The sequence below is a fragment of the Sminthopsis crassicaudata genome, chromosome 1 (assembly GCF_048593235.1).
Source record: "Sminthopsis crassicaudata isolate SCR6 chromosome 1, ASM4859323v1, whole genome shotgun sequence".
Taxonomy (NCBI): Eukaryota; Metazoa; Chordata; class Mammalia; order Dasyuromorphia; family Dasyuridae; genus Sminthopsis; species Sminthopsis crassicaudata.
In genome coordinates, this window is record NC_133617.1 from 755,503,206 (window position 1) to 755,519,839 (window position 16,634).

Below are 16,634 nucleotides of genomic sequence, written 5' to 3' on the forward strand. Positions count from 1 at the left end.
TACAACCCAGGCAGAAGGGTGAGCAGCCTCCTTCTAAGCGCGCCCTCCGCCTGGCACACAGCAAGTGCTTAATAAGTGCTTATTGATTGTCCTGGGGAGAAAGAGAATTTATTTTAAAACACCAGAAAAATTAATAAAAAGTTGAGTTTTTTTTCCTTTTGAACCCTCCTTTTTTGTCCTAGGTACATTAATTTTGCCTCTATAGAAGCTTTTCAAAATTCTCTTTTTTATTTTTTTTCTAATTGTCATGAATTCATCTCCTACTTGGAGCTATGAAAGATGTGGGATCTGTTCCTCTTCCAGTTTTTTTTTAATAATATGATTTTTGATATTAAGGTCATGTATTGGTTTAGAGGGCAGCTGGGTGGGACTTAGGAAAGAACTAGGGCTGAGTTCACATTGGGCCTCTTACTAACTTATTAACTATATGCCCCTGAACCAGCCATGTCACCCTGTTTACCTCAGTTTCCTTATCTGTAAAATGAGCTGGAGAAGGCAATGGCAACCCCCCCCCAGTATCTCTGCCAAGAGAACCCCGAAGGGGTCCCGGAGAGTCACTGAAACGCCGGAGCCACAAAAGTGGGCTTGGAGCGTGTTGCGGAGTAGTGGAGGGCTTGGTCTCGGCCAGTTTCCAGCCGGCTGCTTCCCAGTTTTCCCGCAGTCTCATGCAGGGAGTTCTTTCCTCAGCCTGTGATGCTTTTGATTTTATGAAATACCAGGTTATTTATTAGTTTCCGCTTCTCCCACAGATCCACGTCCGTATTTTCAGCCGCCATCAGACCGTGTCAGTGACTGGACAGGGGGGCCCAGCTCCCTCGGCCTTTCTGGGCCCGGCCACTCGGCCGACAGCAGGAGCTTCGACGTCCACGTAGAAATGGATCCAAACGGCCTTTTTGAGGAGCAATCCAATCTTTCTGCTCCGTCCTTAATTCCTCTTTTAATGATTAATTTATACAAAGCAGAATGTAAACTCATTTTGAAAGTTTTCTGAAAATTAAGCCCAAGCCTCATCAGGGTAATTGTGTTCCCATCTTCTACTTAGGAATCAGTCTTCCCCAGCAGTATTGTGTTAGGATAATGAGACCATGCATATGCAGATTGCTCAAATCAAAAATGATGTTCCTGGACACATTAACCAGGAAATATTAGACGGAATGATCATTTGGCACAAGAACGAGCTGCATTTGTATCCAGGCAAATCATGCAAAAATGTCATCAGCAGAACCGGGGGCGCCTGTCAGCTTGGAGAAGGTGAGAGAGAAGCTGGACGGAGCTACAGGGGCTCGGGAGTTCATTGAATTTGGCTTTCTGAGAGGAAGAAGCGAGGCTCCATGGGAGCCCACATATGCCAGAGCAGGATCTCAGATCCCTCCCCTCAGATCACCCAATGCCCAAAGTCCCCCGGCTCTGCTTGGCCCAGGTGGTGCTTCCTGATGCCAGGAGGAGGCTAGGAGACCGGCCCCTTATTCACAGGGGACCCTTTGGGGAAAACGCCCTTTCAAACATACCGGCTCCTCCACCCCTGAAAAGAAGCGTTTTAGGAAGCAGGAACCCCAAGAGGGTTCAAACATCCAAGACTGAGAGAAAGGGAAAGGGGGAAAAAGGTGGAGAGAAGTGCCCAGAGACAGAGGGCAGAGGCTCCTGGGAAAACCAGAGAGACGTTGGCAGTAATGTCCAGCACATCACTGGACAGAGTAGAAAAAGGTGAAGGGTCAGGAGACAAAGCAGAGGCCGGCACTTCTGCGAGCAACAGACTCCCAGAAGTTCTCTGTCCCTCTGTCTCTTCTTTTCTCTTCTCTTTTCCTCTCTCTGTCTCTGTCTTTGTCTGTCTGTCTTGGTCTTTGTCTCTGTTTTTCTCTCAGTCTCTGTCTTGTCTCTTTCTGTCTCCTCTCTGTCTGTCTGTCTCTCCTTCTCTCTCTGTCTCTGTCTCTCTGTCTCTGTCTCCTCTTTGTCCCACCCCATTTGTCTTTAAGATTTTCCTTCTGCTTGGACATGGACGTCTTCTGCACATCTGTCACTCCTGCAGCCCAGCAGCTTAGCACAGATAGCTAGATGACCAGTCTTTCCTTCTCACTGATCTGGAATATTTCAAGGAGCTCTGGATCAAGTAGGAAGGCAGAGGGATAACCTGAAGAAGGGGGAAGGACCATACCTTGGGATATTTTTAAAAAATATATTATTATATTAAAGATATTACAAACGCTTGATTTTTTTGAAAAGCTCAGAATTGGAGGGGGATGATGGGAACTTTTCTGGCCAGCTCCATCTTATGCTGGTCTGGAAAGCAGAGCTTAAAAGGCATTTGAGATACGTGAAGCTCCTAGGATATGTCTCTTCATGTTTATCTTCTCCTTTCTCTATCAGATCCTCTGGGAAATTCCACGTGGGGTTCATAGAGAGAGACACAGAAAACTACAAAGAAAAGGAGAGGGAGAAGGAAAAGGAAGCACAGATAGGCACATAAGAGAGAGTCAGAGACAGAGACAGAGACAGAGACAGAGACAGAGACAGAGACAGAGACAGAGACAGGCAGAGACAGAGAGACAAGAGATAGAAACAGAGAGTCAGAGTCACCCGGAGAGTTAGAGAACCCAAATGATGAGAGACAGCATTTCTGTTTGGAGGCTTGATAAATGCGAGGTTTGTCTGCCTGGGTTTGCTCGGAGCCGTCCTGCTAGGGGTGGGTCTCAGCCACAGAGAGCAGTCATTCCCCTTGCTGGCCTGTATTGGGAGGTAGGGCGGATTCCTCTCCCTTTCCTCTGGTCACTGAGGGGGAGGAGGAGTAGATCGAGAGCCCGTCTCAGTCAGAAGGAGCTGTGTTCCAATCCTGCCCCTCACACATCCCTCCCAGGACTGACCAGGCCTTCCACCTCTCAGACCCTGCCACCAACCCGCTGCCCTTGTGCCCTGGGAACCGACCTTCTTCAGCCCTGGGTCGTTCCCTCACAGACCGCTCACTCTCTTCTGGGTCCCTGATACTCTAACTCTGTTCTAAGACGGGACACTGACATCTCCCCACAATACATTAAGGAAGCCAGGCGAGGCAGAGAGGGGATATCCCACTAGATACTGCTCCTATGGAGGCACCCTGAAAGCACCTTCCCCCTTGAGGCTGCCACAGCTCCTGTTCTAGTCCAGGGCTTCTGTCACTCAAGAGCCCTTTTCACATGAGAAATTTTCACATAACCCTGGCATATATAGGGGGTGTGTATGTGTTTGTGTGTGTGTTTGTGTATGTGTTTGTGTGTGTGTTTGTGTGTATGTGTTTGTGTGTGTGTGTTTGTGTGTGTGTTTGTGTATGTGTTCGTGTGTATGTGTGTGTTTGTGTGTGTATGTGTTTGTGTGTGTGTTCGTGTGTGTGTTTGTGTGTGTGTGTGTTTGTGTGTGTGTTTGTGTATGTGTTTGTGTATGTGTTTGTGTGTGTGTGTTTGTGTATGTGTTCGTGTGTATGTGTGTGTGTTTGTGTGTGTGTATGTGTTTGTGTGTGTGTGTGTGTTTGTGTATGTGTTTGTGTGTGTGTGTTTGTGTGTATGTGTGTATATGTGTGTGTATATATATATGCATATATTTGTGTATAAAAATCAAAATGTAATGAAAATGAATCATAATTTCCCGGCCCTCCCATTTAGTTACAAGATCCCACACAGGATCACAAAGCACAGTTCTAGAAGCTGGGACTCAGCCCATGGTCATGTGGTCCACCGTGACCCCCGATTGCTTCAGGACCAACTCCGTGGCCTGTATCCTGCCCTTGGGCACTTGGTCACAGGAACCTTTGTTGGGCTTTGCCCCCCATAGCATTTCTCTTTCCCAGATGTGATCCTTCAGGCGATTGTGCCAACTATCCCCGCCCCTTGCCTTGCCCCCGAAGGGCATGATCTGACCACCTGGGCCTTCATTTAGGTCGGTGATACGCTTGCCGGCCCAGACCAAAGGCGGATTCCCGAGGAGTGGCCCCGAGGACCGCTTCGCTGCCGACCACTCTCTGGGAGTGTCCGTGGGCCAGCTCTGGATCTCCCAGGCTGCAGCACTTCCCGAGGGCCTCCCCGGGTGTCAGGAGTTGTTAGGGTGACCCCGCTTGCAGCCTGCACCCCTTTCCCCGTGGGCAGCCAGGGCCCACTTTCCCCGCACACACCTCTCCTCCAGTCACATTTTTGCTTAGGAAAGACCGGGCCCAGGCACGAATTGCCCTCCCACTAGTGGCTCAGAGAGCTCAAAAGCTACCACTGGATCTGGCTCGTTCTGTTATCACTATTTCATTTCCAGAACCTCCGTTACCTTGCGTTTGGGGGGGGAAATGACCTTAACGCCCCATGGAAAGAAAGAGCTATGGCCGTGGCACCTCCCCCAAACCGTCCCTTGTTGGGAACTGCCCACCGCATGGTGGGCAGCAAACCAGCAGGTGGGGGAGAAGACGGGACCATCCATCCCCCAACTGAAAGAGCGTTTGAAAGGCAAGAGGGGTGGGGCCCAGCACCCCACATGGCTTCCCAGACAATTAATGGTGGGGAAGCATCTGTAACAAGTCCTGATTTATCTGGTCTCTGCTGCATTTGACTCATAATGGAATTGTTTTTTAAAGGACAGAGACTGCTCAGCTTCCAAATAATAAAATGCTATTTGTATATGCAAAACAGTTCAATTATTTAGTGCAATTAAGCTAATACCTCAGGAATCATTTGAAATAACATCTTTGTAAAGAAAGATCTTCAAGTGGAGTTTTTAATTAAGCATTTGCACAATAATCGTGTGCAAAATGAAAAAAACACCGCTAAATGAGGCTACCCAAGGAATCTGTCCTTTGCCCTGGTGCTCAGGGTCCAGCCATCCCCCACCCAGCGCTCCGGCTCTCCTCTGGGCAAGGCCCTCGGCTTTCCACCAAGGGGGGATGCCGGGGAGTGGGGCACTGGGGGGAGCTCAGCGCTGGTGTTCCCTTCAAGGAGGGGGGCACGCCTCTCTCTCTCCATCTGTTTGCTTTCTGAGTCATACCCGGGATGCTCTGGGATGCTCATCATCCTTTCCACCCAACAAAACAACCAGATAGCGCCCCTCCGGACGCCGAGAGCAATGGCAAAGTTCTGGTCGAGGTCTAGGCCCTTTGCATTCGCCTCCAGGAGGCTTTGCCTGCAGCCCCACTAACCTCCACAGGACCTCTGGGATGTGAGAAAGAAGGGCAGAGTTGTGTGGCAAAGGCTGCTGGGTGCCTGACCCAGAGCCGGGGGACCCCAGAAGAGAATCCTGCCCTCCTCAGCCCCACCAGGAGCTTTGGTGGCATTCCTCCGCCCTTCCCCGGCTGAGGTCTCCAAGGTTCTGTGGAGAAGACCGAGTCCTCAACCCTCTTCCTGGCCGGGCCCTGTTCCAGGCTGCTGAGTCTCATGTGGAAGCGATCCCCATAAACCCCACTGTCTCCCACCGGGCCAGCTTAAACAGAGCCTCCTGGAGCCTTCCCCTAGCCCTCCTCCTGTGGAGAGGGACGGGCCAGGAGGCAGAGGCCAGCAGGAGTGAAAAAAGACAGCTCCCATGCTCGCAGCCTCCTTGCTCTAGTCCCGTCTTCAAGCGACCTTCAAGAGGCCCAAGGGTGGAGAGAGGCAGCAGGTGGGCTAGGGCCCTGGGAAAGTGCCCTCCCTATCCGTTCCAATGAAGCAAGCTGTGCTATTGGAAAATTCAGCAAGCCTGCTAAGGGGTGCTATCAAGGGCCTGGACTGGAGGAAAAGGGCGGCCACAGCGTACACCTTGCACAGAAGCGACGCCGCAGCCGAGCTGGGACACAGCAGTCATTGCTTCCTTCTCCACTCGGATTCCCATGACCTCAATCCAACAGACATTCATTAAGCTCCTACTGTGTGCAAGGCACATAGTCATGCTAAGTGCTAGAGATGCAAAGACAAGATGAAAACAGTCCCCGTGCTGAAGAAGCTTCTGGTCGGGGGGGAAGAGGGTTAGGGTGAGCATTGGTACAAGGTGCTAAGTCAGTTACCTAATTGGGCTCGGCGCTTAGCAGTGCTCTAGCTCACTCATGTGCTTAGTACTTATTAGAGTTCCACAAGATTCCCACCTTTAAGAGAGCATATGCAAGGAGGAGCCCACCGAAGGGCAAGCCCGCTCTCACAGGAGGAGGCAGATTCATTCCCACTCCCGCCTTTGTGCAGGCTGGAGACATTCAGAGAGCTCTCGCAACCAAGGAGAGAGACGGGCCTCTAAGAAAGCTCACCGGGCCCAGGAAAAGAGGCAAGACTTTGAAGGAGACAATAAAGGATCTGCACTTTAACTCCTGGCCGCGTTTGAGGTGACTATTGAAACTGAACAGAAGCCAAGGCTGCCTCCAGAAGCCCCCTGAGAACCTGCTCCCAGAGAACATTATAATTTAGAGAAGAACATTACAAGGACAGGACTAGAGAACAGCTTTAAACTCCAGCTCAGCTCCGGGTGACCCGGGACTTCCCTGTGCCTCAGATTCCTTCTGTGAAAAATAAGGAGCTTGGACCAGCTGGGCCCTTCACCTCTTTCTGGGTCCTGGCCCTTTGGGTGCAAGGTCAGTGTGCATGAAATGCTCCAAAGGCCGATCTTAATGCATAAAATAGTTAAGTATTGAAGCACGTTCTGCTGACGCCCAGCCACATACATAATCGGGAGGCTCTCCAATGGAGGGCTGATTGCCGCCAGAGATGTTCCCTGCTGGGCTGGCCCGGGGGACGCATCCCAGCAGCCTCGGTTCCTTTTCTTGGATGGCCTACGGGTAACAGGTGGGCATCGCCCCTGCCCACAAGTCGCTTGTTCCACTGCTTGTGTTCTCCCAGTGGAGAAATCCCCCCCAGAATGGTGCGGTTGGTGAGGAACCTTCGCAGGCCTCCGGGACACGGGCTTGGAGGCTCCTGAGCCTCACAACTCGTGGCGAGCCTCCATGCTGCCCACCTGCCATTAGACCCTTCGAGCCGGGCGCTGGTCTCCAGGCCCTCTGGCTGGACTGGCGAGCCCGAGCCACGGGAAGCAGCCGCTTGGCAGGGCGAGCTTCATGGATGACTGGTACCAAAGCTGATTATGCAGATTGGCATCCCTGGGAAGAAATTAGGAAATTGACTCGGTGCCCCAGCTGTGGGACCGAAATTAGAAAACCAGCCGTAGTTTGGAAACTTTGAAAATCTGCCAAAGGAGAAAATTATAAGATTGATTCTATGAATGCTGGCATTCAGACTTAAACTACGCCACTAATGGGAATGGTGGAGAAAGATCCCCCTCCCCTCCCCCAGCAATTTCCCCTCTCCCTCTGCAAGCTGTCAAGGGAAGCTCTAGTACCGTGGGGAGGGGGCTGGGAGAAGACAACCGGCACTTGACTCCCTCTGGAAGGCTGAAAATGGGTCCTGATTGTCAAGGAAACAGCCAAAAGATCGCTTCAGATACTTCTTACACAGCTCTTCTGCACAGAGGTACCATGGGGCGGCCATAGATGCTGGTGGGGGGAGTAGGAGGAGAAGAAAGAGAGCAGGAGGAAGAAGAGGTGGAAGTGGGGAGGAAGAGGAGAGAAAGAGAGGGAAGAGGAAGAGCAGGAGGAAGAGGAAGGAGAGGAGGAGGAGAGAAAGAGAGGGAAGAGGAAGAACAGGAGTAAGAAGAAGGTGAGGAGGAGGAGAGAAAGAGAGGGAAGAGGAAGAGCAGGAGTAAGAAGAAGGTGAGGAGGAGGAGAGAAAGAGAGGGAAGAGGAAGAGCAGGAGTAAGAGGAAGGAGAGGAGGAAGACAAAAAGAGGGGGAAGAGGAAGAACAGGAGGAGGGGAAGAGAAGGGAGAGAAGGAGAGAAGGACTTCTGCAGAATAACTAGGAATTCTTACAAATCAGTGAAGTGGAGATGGGGCTTGGAGAAGGCCCAGAAGATAGTCTGCCCAAGTCACAGATGCTGTGCGGCTGGCAGGGGGGTGTCTGGCCTAGGAGGACAGAACGTTTTCAGCAGTCCTCCACCTCTCAAATCATTGGAAAGATTAGTGTGAGCTGATACAGAGTGAAGTGAGAACAGTCAAAAAACCACGTCTTGCGTAACAGCGACATTATGGAAACAAGCTATTCTGAAGACTTTGGGAAACTGATGAAGAAGGAAATGAGCTGAACCAGGGGAAAAACATAAAAGAAACAATCATGTTGTAAAGACCAACAACCTGGACAGGTGCTTGAATCTGATGGACCAACGCCATTCACCGTTCCTGAAGACTGAGAATAAAACCTGACAGGGAGGGGGTAACTTAGGAGCAGAAGAAGATCACCTGGGAGGGGGATCCGTGTGTTTATATATGCATATATATTTAACTACATATTACATTAGCCTATATGCACACATAAGGTACACATGTGTCTAAATGCATAGACATGAGCTCATAGATGTGTATATGTATCTACACAAAAGTACAAATGCACAGGCAGTTAGATGGCGCAGAGGATAGAGCGCTGGCTGGGAATCCGGAAGACCTCCTCTTCCTGAATTCAAATCTGACCTCAGAAATGTACTAGCTGCATGACCCTTGAATAGTCACTTCATCATGTCTGCCTCAGTTTCCTCATTTGGAAAAATGACCTGGAGAAGGAAATGGCGAACCACCCCAGTATGTTTGTCAACAAAACCCCAAATGAATTCATGAAGAGTCAGACATGACTGAAAAACAAGTCTACCACGAGACGTGAGCATCTGTGTACATATAGATAACATCTATGCAAAATATTACACACGTACATGCATGCATGTAATAATACTCTAGGCAGCCTATGAGTACATATATGAATGCAAGACACACGTTTAGCAATCTTTGTATGAACATGTGTACATGAGTAATGATACGGACATATGTTGGTCATGCAGTAAACTCATTTTTGCTATAGACATGTGTATGCACTTGTGTCATGCAATGAGAGATTTTGAATGCATGTGCATGTATGTTTATGTGTACACGTGTGTTGTAAATATGTGTATTACATGTATTCGAAAGCACAAGGGCAGCTAGGTGGAGCAATGGTTAGAGCATCAGGGCTGGAGTCAGCAAGACTCATCTTTGGAAATTCAAATCCAGCCTCAGACACTTCCCAGCTAGGTGGCCCTGGGCAAGTCATTTAACTCTGTTGCTTCAGTTTCCTCCCTGTTTACAGTCACCTGATAGTCTCAATATGGTTTTTGCCTTTGTTTGTTTTTATCAAAAGTATCTGTCCTGACAGCCTGGGTGAAAAGGAGAGGTGTCCCAGGAGAGAGAGCCAGGCCGAAGGAATGTTGGGGGTAAAGGGGCCAGCACTGGGGGAAGGCGCCCTGAATAGCCTGGGGTCACAGGAAGTCTCATTGCGAGAATCCCCATCTGGAAAATCCCAGGGCGCAGTCCCTCCTCTGCACTTCAGTGTTAGCCTCTGAATCAGTGCTTGCTCTGGTCATTGTAGGTCCCCGAGTGCAAAGATATTTAAAAGGTAGCATGGGGGAGGGGAGACAGATTTGGTTAAGGATCAGTCTGGACACTTTGATGGACAGGGGATGAACTGAGAGAGGAGAGATCTCCTGCAGTTCTGCAGGCTGAGGAAGAAGGGCCATCTGGCCTTCTCTCTTCCAGTCAGTATCAACCACAAAAGGACAGTTAAAAATAATAATAAATGTGTTCTTAATAAATCTGGGGATTTGTAATTGGTCAGGGTAATGCCGGCCATGGAGAGGGATTCAGAGGAGGACGATTCTCAGATTAGTTTGAACAAAACAAACTGGGGACCCTTGGTGCTGATTTAGAACAAGAATACGCAGGAACATGAGAACATAAAGGCAGATGCATTTAATGGAAGAAAAGGGAAACTTAGCAATTGTAATTCAAAATAGGAATGAATTTATTTTCCTAGAAAAAAAGGAAGAGAATGGAATAATATATTCGTTAAATAAATGATTGGAATAAATCTAAACCATACAAATAGAATCAGAGACAATGAAAGGACTCAACAAGGTAGGTCATCATTCGTGGGACTCCAAGTAAAGCAGGTGATGCAGACATGGTTTTAGAGAAAGCAACAAATAAATTTCAACCATATCAGAAGGATAAAGCACATTAAGAAATCATAGAAATCACAAGTAAGAAATCATAGACAATAAAAAAGTAGAATTGTGAAACAGGTATGCACAAAAGGCATATTGTTTGTGTTTTTATGAGAAAAGCAAGATAAATGTAAAAAAGATACTGGGCATTGCAACATAATATTCAGGAACATTAAAATTTCCCCTTCCAATATGGATAACTCAAACAGAAAAATGAATAAGAAGAAAAGTATCAAGTTGAGCAGACTATTCAAAACATTAGACTTGAATGTTATCACAAACTCCAAAAGGAAATAGTAAAGGAAAATAGTAAAGAAAAATTTCTTGGTATTCTCCCTTACCTTTATAAAAATATTATGTTCTAAGAATTAAAAAAGTCAAAATAAAATGGGAAAAAATAAAAAAAATTCTTAAAGGAACATAATATAATTAAACTAGCAATTGGAGAAGTCAATGGAAGTTCCATCCAACAATAAACATTTATATAGTGCCATCTATGTTTCAGACACTTTGCCAAGTGCTGGGGATACAAAAGGATGCAAAAGACCCTTCCTGCCCTCCAGAAGCCCACAGTCTAATGGGGGAGACAATATACAAACAGATATGTACAAAACAAAGCTATAGACAGGATAAAAAGGAAATCATTAACAGAATAACATACACAGACCAAAATAGATGGACACTGAATGATGATATACTCAATAGTGGGTGGAAAAGAACCATTTATAGAAATCATAAATAATTCAGTTAAGAAAAAATGATAAAAATGAGATAATATATCTTATGGAATATGGTCTAATACAGTCCAAATAGAAAAGAACCTTGAATTGGATAAATTATATAAAGACTCTAATATAAATATATTAGCAATTTTAAAAATTACAAAAGAAACATCTTGAAAATTAGAAAAATTAAATTTTAAAATGAGATTGTAGAGCTTATAAACAAAAGTAAGAAATTTTGAGAAGACTAAGATATTGATAAATCATTAATTCAAGAAAATAGTAAAATCAAATAACTAAGCACAAAAATGAACAAGGTGAATTCACAATGGAGAGAAAATCAAGAGGGCTATCAGACCCTACTATAATATATATAAGGCTGTCAATAAGCATAAGAATTCAAATAAAGGGAAAGGATATCTACACAAATACAAAATAACCAAATTAATAAAGCAAGAAGAGATCTTAAACATTCAAACAGAAAGTCAGTTAAGAAAGTCACAAACAAACTGCAACTCCTCCCAAAAACAGATTTCCTGGGCTAGATTTTACAATGTAATTCTATCAAAAATTTAAAGAACAATGAATACCAATGATAATAAAAGTATTTTCAAAAACAGACACAGAAATCTTTCTACCAAAATCCTTTAATGAGATGAATTTAATCTCAAGCTTAACTCAGAACGTACAAGGCAGAGCGTAAAAGCTGCCGACCATTTTGTCAAGTTTTATTGATACCTTTCTGGCATTCCTTCCTTATTATGCCTTTGTTCTTCTCTTCCCTAGAGATCTCTTTCTTGTAACTGATAATATTAGCAACAATTGTGATCATAATTAGAACTTTTAAAGAAAATCAGCACACTGATTAACTCTGACAACATACACAACACTCCACTTCCATGGTAGTCTATCTCTTCGATGGCAGTAGGGAGACACCTTTCATTTCTCTTTTCTGGGACTAAGTTTATAGTGATACCATAGAATATTTTTTAAGCTTTCCATCACTATGTGTTAGAAGATATACCTGGTGGTCTTGAGACCATTATGATAGTCTCTCCTTAAGTGATGCTGTAACTTAGAAAACATACTCATGAAAAATACTGACATTAATATTTTTGGAGGTTAGTCCCTTAAACATGTCAGCTATGTTCCTCAAATAATATTTTGCCTATCATTAGTTTGTTTTTCTCCCTGATGTGCAAGACCCCCAGATAATGCTTTGTCCTGATCCAAGATATGCAATTTGGCAGGTCCAAGGAGGCCATCCAAAGTCATAGTAAAAAGACTCACTCTTGGAAGGGTACTTTGGGGCACCCCCTTCCTCCTGCACTACCCCTTGCTCTTCCTGCTGATAGGAATCTGGTTTCTGTACTCCCCAAACACAGTGAGATCTCTATGTGAGTACACTGGGTTGCTTTTTCCTCTCTCCTCTCCCCCATTACCTGCAATAAAGCTTTGCATTGGCCTGACTCCCATCATTTTCCATGTGAGTCTCAACATCTAAACTCATCTGTTCCTCACCCTCATCTTTCCCCTTAGGTCTCTGCCTGGCTCACAGGCTATAGATATCAATGCTGACATAAACTGGATCCCAGAAAAAGACTTAACCTATTGGAAGCCACACCTGTACTGGGGGAGAAGAAAAACAAGGGTCAACAGGGAAAACTTTAGTTTTCCCATGAGGACTCCCTCATGTCAGGGGACAGTCTCAAATCATAGATATTGTTATTCTTTTTGATTTTTCTTTCATCATTGAATTGTTTTTCATAAATCTTCCCTCTCTTCCCTGAATTCTTTTATTTTTTTTTCATTTTTTGTTTTGTTTGATTGTTTGTTGATGCCTCATTGAGTCATTCAACCATTTTCCAACTTTAATTTTTAGTGATCTTTTTCTTCATTTAGCTTTTTTACTTTTTAAGGAGTTGTTTTGTTCATTGGATTTTTTTCTATTTTACCAATTCTATTTTTTAAGAAGTTGTTTTCTTCAGTATTTTTTTCCATTTCAGCAAATGTATCATTTAAGGAATTGTTTTCTTCAAACAATTTCTGTGTTTCCTTTTTCAAACTCTCCTGCAAAGCTCTCATTTCATTTCCCCATGTTTCTTCTAACTCTCTTTTAAGATCTCTTTTGAATTCTTCCAAGAATCTTTTGACTTGGAGACTAGTTCATATCCCCCTTTGAGGTTTCATTTGGAGGTATTTTGCCTTTAGTGTTCTCAAGGTTTGAGGTCTGTTCTTCCCTATCTCTATAATATGGTCAGACCTCTTTTTTTGTTTTTTTGCTCATTTTAAAAAGTTGAGGTCTGCTCCTAGGGCAAAGGGGAGTTTGTCCCAAGCTTCTGCTATATGGGAAACAAGGATTTCCTTCAGTGCTGAGGCTGCTGCTGCTGCTGCAGGCTTTCCCACTGTGCTTGCTGGGACTGGCCAAGTTCTGCCTGTTATGCTGGGGGTCAGAGGCTCACTATTTGCCTTTTACAATTGCCTTGGAGGTCTCACATCTAGATACACATTAATATTCACACTTAATGCACATTAAGAACCATTTCCAGGAGGTGAAGGGTCAAAGGAGATAGTTTTCTTAAAAAAAAAAACACTCATTTCTTTTTGTGCAATAGCATTCCATTACATGCAAACATCACACCTTTTTTAACCATTCCCCAACTGATAGACATCCCCTCAATTTCTGACATTTTGTCAGAGCTGCTATAAATATTTTTGGACATGCAGATCTTTTATCTTTTTCATGATCTCTTTGAGATAGAGACTTAGAAATGGTATTGCTGGATCAAAAGGTTTGCACAATTTGATTGTCCTTTGGACATAATTCCAAATTACTCTCCAGAGTGGCTGGATCAATTCACAACTCTACTAACGATGCATTAGTACCCCAATTTTTCTACATCCTCTCCAACATTTATCATTTTCCTTTCCTGTTATACTCACCAATCTGGTAGGTATTATGTGGTACTTCAGAATTGTTTTAATTTGCAATTGTAAATGACTTAGAGCATTTAAAAATTATTATAGCTTTTTATTTATAAGATATATGCATGGGTAATTTTTCAGCATTGAAATTGCAAAACCTTTTGTTCCAACTTTTCCCTTCCTTACTTAGAGCATTTTTATATGACGATGAATAGCTTTGATTTCTTAATTCCATTCACAGCCCCGGGTATTATTACTGTGTCTTTCCCTTCACTGTACTTTTTCATGTTTATCTTTCACTCTCTTTTGATCCTGTCTTCTTCAAAAAGGCTGTTTTGTTTCTGAGTTCTTCCTTCCTTAATCTGTTCTCAACTCTTATCAACCCTCCCCAATGTCTCTTGTACTTCTACTTCTCTATTTCTCTAATGTTTAAGATAAATGTCTATGCCCAACTAAGTGCATGAGTGTGTTTGTTTCTTCCTAACAGGTCATGTTATGTGAGAACATTTTCCCCAATCTCTCTCTCCTTTCCCGGTTCTCCAAGTACATCCCTCTTTTTTACCCTACATTCTTAAGTGAAGATAATATCAACATATAATCAATTCACACCTGTGCCCTCTGTCTATGTAGGCTACTTCTAAGTGCCACAATACTGGCAAAGTTCTTAGAAGTTACATGGATCATCTTCTCACAGAGTAAACAGTTTTAACTTTATTGAGTCCCTTATGATTACTCTTTTAGATCATGTTATACTTCCCTTGAGTCTTTGTTTCTGAATGTCATTTTTTCTTTTTTTTGGCTGAGACAATTGGGGTTAAGTGACTTGCCCAGGGTCACACAGCTAGGAAGTGTTAAGTTATCTGAGGCCAAATTTGAACTCAGGTCCTCCTGACTTCAGGGCTGATGCTCTATCCACTATACCACCTAGCTGCCCCACATCTGGATGCGAACTTTTTGGGTTTAGTTCTGGTGTTTTCATCAGGAATGTTTGGAGGTCCTCTGTTTCATTTAATATCCATTTCCTCCCAAAAGATTTCACTCAAGAAAGGATTCTGGGAAGATGGCACAGTAGGTTGGTAAATTTCAAGCTCTCCAAATTTCCCCACAAATAGAACAAACTTGCCTGGTGTTCTGCTGGACATATGACAATGTTCTCTTTTGTTTTGTATTCCTTTCCCATTTTTCTTTTTTAATTACTTTAAAAATAAAATAAACTTTTTTAAAAATGAAAAGAAATACTGCATTCAATTTTGTGGGGGCAGATTACTTTTGGTTATAATACTAGTTCCTTTATGAATTGAATATCATATCTCAAGCTCTCTGTTCCTCTAAAATGGAAGCCACTAGATTCTGTGTGGTGCTGTCTTAGCTCTATGGTATTTGAATTGTTTCTTTCTGACTGCTTTCAATATTTTCTCCTTGACTTGGGAAGCTCTGTAATTTGGCTAGAAGATTCCTGGGAGTTTTCATTTTGTGATCTCTTTCAGAAGGTGATTAGTGACTTCCTTTCCTTTCATTTTATCCTTTGGTTCCAGTTTTCTTTAAATACTTTCTTTGAAAATGATGCCCACTCTTCCACCACCATTTTAAATCCAGATCTATAAAATGAGCTGCTATTGTGACTCCCTCTTCGTGCCACCTGGCCCTAGCTGACTTCCCTGCAGGATGTGAAGGAGAACAGTAATATGGAGGAATTTGCCTAGTGCTCCAAAATCAATGCAAACAAGAACAAGCAGGACAGTGGTAACATGTTTATTGGAGGGCTCAGCTGGGATGTGAGCAAAAATAAGTTTCACTGAATACAAGTTTCATTTTGGAGAGATTATAGTCAGCACAATTAAAACAGATCTCATCATGAGAAGATCAAGGGGATTTAGATTGGTGCTTTTCAGAGATCCTGCCCACCAGTGTCATTAAGGTCTTGGAACTGAAAGAAAAACAAGCCAAAGATCGGGTTGATAGACCCTAAAAGGGCTAAAACTTTAGAAGGAAAGGAGCCTCCGCAAAAAAGCATTTGTTGGTGGACTGAGCCCAGATGCATCTGAAGAATAAATCAAATAATATTTTGGAGCATTTGGAGAGGCTGAAAATATTAAATTTTTTATGGACACAAAACAAATGAAATTAGATTTTGCTTTATCACATGTATAGATGAAGAACTAGTAAAAATGATTAGAAAACCGATATTCCCTGGATTGGTTCGGGAAGTATGAAATCAAAATTGTCCAGTCCAAATACAGGCAGCAACAGCAACAACAGAGAAAAGGGAAGAGTCCTGTAGCTGGCCAATGAGGTGGGATGAAGGGTCCTGGCTGAGGTCAGGGCCAAAACTGGAACTAAGGATTTAATGACTACTATGATCAAGGATATGGGAATTAAAATAGTACCTGTGGGGGTGATCAAAACTCTAGTGGCTATGGCAGATATTATACTGGCTGTAACTAAGGGAACTATGGCTATGGACTAGGTAGTCAACAAAGGCCATATGACAAAGCATCCCAGGGGGTGATAATTGCCAACTACATTAAAGAAGGACAAGGAGAAAATGGGTGCAGATGCTAGAGCAGCTTGCAGTATCCTGTAGTCTGATGACCTCAAAAGGAGGGTATTCTTCTATTTATCTAAGAGGAGTACTTTGTAAAGATTTTGGGTATAAAATACAATTGTATCCTATTATATATAGCAGTCAATTTAGTTTTCCCGTTTTGGCTTTGTCCTTTACCATCTGTACTATGTGGATTTGTATTTTTACAAGTTTTATTTGTCTAATTTAATGCTAAATGATTCTTAAAAATCACTCACTGGTTATAATAACTCATAAGAGAAACAAAAATGATAGTTAGGCTCTTATTGATCATGGCTTTCAGGTAGTTCAATAATTCTTAAATTATCATTCCTCAATATATTTTACAGGTTAGTTGTTTTTCCAATAAGATATTACACATTTTCTTCTA

The 16,634-nt window shown here is 43.8% G+C and overlaps 1 pseudogene; it reads left to right on the plus strand.

The window, feature by feature from the left end:
* LOC141551528 (heterogeneous nuclear ribonucleoprotein D-like) overlaps positions 1-16,242 on the plus strand; it is a 63,410-nt pseudogene extending 47,168 nt beyond the window's left edge.
* The last annotated feature ends 392 nt before the right edge of the window (positions 16,243-16,634 follow it).